The sequence below is a fragment of the Pteropus alecto genome, unplaced genomic scaffold, assembly GCF_000325575.1.
Source record: "Pteropus alecto unplaced genomic scaffold, ASM32557v1 scaffold101, whole genome shotgun sequence".
Taxonomy (NCBI): domain Eukaryota; kingdom Metazoa; phylum Chordata; class Mammalia; order Chiroptera; family Pteropodidae; genus Pteropus; species Pteropus alecto.
The window spans coordinates 12,819,044-12,821,784 of NW_006432945.1; the positions used below are offsets into that span (position 1 = coordinate 12,819,044).

General features: G+C 43.9%; 1 pseudogene; it reads left to right on the plus strand.

The window, feature by feature from the left end:
- LOC102889638 overlaps window positions 1-2,741 on the plus strand; it is a 47,064-nt pseudogene that overhangs the window by 38,939 nt on the left and 5,384 nt on the right.

Genomic DNA, 2,741 nt, shown 5'->3' on the forward strand with positions numbered 1-2,741 from the left:
ACACACACCCCCTTTTTCATGTAAGAAAACACTGCTGCGGCTGGCTGCAGGTGGAATAAGACCAGAACCCAGATCTCTTATCTCAGAGACACTGCTTTTCACTCCAGCATGCTACTTCTTCCAAATACACCACAGAGTCAATGTCAGGGGCTAGGCACTAATATAAACATAACATGTCAAAATCGTGTTCACGAGGCTTTACAGTCGACAAGCAACTTACCCCTCTTTTATTTCATTTCAGCCTCACCACAAAGAGGCTGACACTTGGAAGGTCCAAGTGACTTGCCCAGTGTCACTTCGCCAGGTGGTGACGGAGCCAGCCCGTTTCTTTGGAGGCCAGTTTCTTTAACTCCTGGATTTAGCCCTGCCTTCCATCAAACAGGCGGATTACCAAGAAATGAAGTAGATCTTTCCACGCCTCTGGCTGCTGGGTGAGCAACCTGAGCTGGGTTGGTCCATTTGCCAAAACGTTCCAAGCTATTCACATGTTCTAATCTACTAATATCAACACTATAATTAAGTTTACTTTTAGGAAACTCCTGAGCAGGAAACCAACCAGAAGCCAGATAGATGTTCCAGCTGATTCTTTTTTTTTTTTCCTCTTTAGATGCTCTGAAATCACTCCTTACTTTTAATTATGTTAATACACAATTATATGAATGGATGGTTCACACTGAAAAAAGTCACCAGATACGCTATTTTTGATCCGAAGCTTTTTCATCACATAATATTGCAAATTTCTTACATTTACAATAAGGAGCTTCAACATAGTGGTCAAGCGGGAGGGCTCAAGTGCTCATATCGGTCTTCAAATCATGCCTCTTTTTCTAGCTCTATGACCTTGTTACAGTCCTCATTCGTATAACAGAGAGAAAATTGTAGCACATACATCGTAAAGTTGTTAAGAGAATTATACATAGTAATACCTATTAAGGGCTTAAAGTTGTATCAAGCACACAGTAAGCAATAAATGTTTGGTATTACTGTTATTATTTACATAATGGGGCGTCACATTATCCCCATTTTACAAACAAGGAAACAGATTCAGAGAGGTTAGTGGTTTTCCTCAAACCAAAAAGTCGTGAGTGTCCTTCTGGGAATCTATTGGCTAACACCTTATTAAAGATGAATTAATATCAAGATGGGAGCAAAAACAAGAGCAGGAAATAAAGGAGCAATACTAGGCCAGCTGGGGGCGGGTGGGTGGGGGTGCTCGGAAGGACCACATGACAGCCCGGAGCTGAGTGTTGCCAACTTCACGCTTCCGCTATATTTAATAAGTGACCAGGCTGTCACCCCGCTTACCTCAAGTGGCTTGGCTTTCCCTCAAAGTGTGACAGCCACAGAAGAGCCAGATCACATAGAAAGACACCTTTCAAGTCACCGGTTAGGACAGCCTCTCCGAGGAAAGCCTGTTGTAAGCCTCCCATGAGATGTTAATAGATCTGTTTAAATTTGAGAACATACCAGTCATGTGGGCGCAACCGTCCTTTGTTGAGAGGTCTGTAAAGTTAGGAATACTCTTCGCTGAGAGCAAGAAACTGAATTATCTATGGCATGGTTGTCATTGTCGCCTTAGTTCCCTATCTAACTGGGACTGGTCAGCACCTGTTCGCTGAGAAAAGTCTACTGTCACCGGTTTAACAACAACGCCAAAGTACTGTAGAAGTGTCTAAAGCCCTATCCCCGATTTCTGTTCCTATCTCTTCACAGAGCAGTAACAGCTTGTGGACTGGCGTGTACTTCTCACGTTGTGAGTAGGATTGGCATAAATATAAGGACATTTATTGTCAACTTCATGAGAAATTCAGAAGTGGACCCAAGGTTAATTTGGGGGCTCATGTCATTACCAAAGACTCAGACTTTTTTTTTTGTGATCCCATTTTGCTGTCCACAAGATACTGATTTCTCTCCTCAAGTTTGGAGTCTCCTGGCCAGAGGCCTCCAGAGCCCCAGTTATCACCTCCTCAGCATTATCCAAAGGAGGAAGGAGAGATGCAGGCAAAAGGGCTTTCTCCTCATGCAGTTGTCTTCACTCAGAGAGGACTGTCTTATCTGGAAGCTCCCCAAACACCCCCCAACTCACCCAACCCTGCCCCTGGGCCACACAGGCAAAGGAGAGTGGCACCTTTCAACTGTGGTTGAAAGAGGCCGGTGAGGATCCTGTCCCTTGGGCTCAACGGCACACTGCCACGTGAGCAAAAGTCAGGGGCATTAACGAAAAAGGAATGGCTGTTAGGTAAGAAAAGAAGTGTCTGCCACAGGAGTCATGGCTCTGCTCAGACCACGTGAGGCTTAGAGAAGTCTGTCCTCAGGGACGATGTGGCCTTCTGCAGGAAGGATGAAAGATGTACTCAAAAGTTTTTAATGTGGTATAGACTTCTTATCCACCGGAAAATTCTGAAATTCAGAAGCGGAGAGGGCAGGTCTCCCATTCATTATCTCCTGAGCAGGTAAAAAACAAACAAACAAAAAACAAATTTCATAAGCCTCCTTTTTCTTGTTCGTAAAAGGGGCTCATAACAGGACTTTCCTCTGAGGTGGGTTTCGAGGATTTTAAAAGTTAATAGAAAGCACTTAGAATAGGTCTTGGCATGGGGCAAGCCCTAAATAAATCGTAACCCTATTAGTATTGCTAAGTGGTAATTGGGACTCATTTTGAGTTTCTACATAACCCAGGGTCACTTCAGAGTTTGGAGATACCTAGGGTAGTTTCTGGGACTCATTTCACATAAATGCAC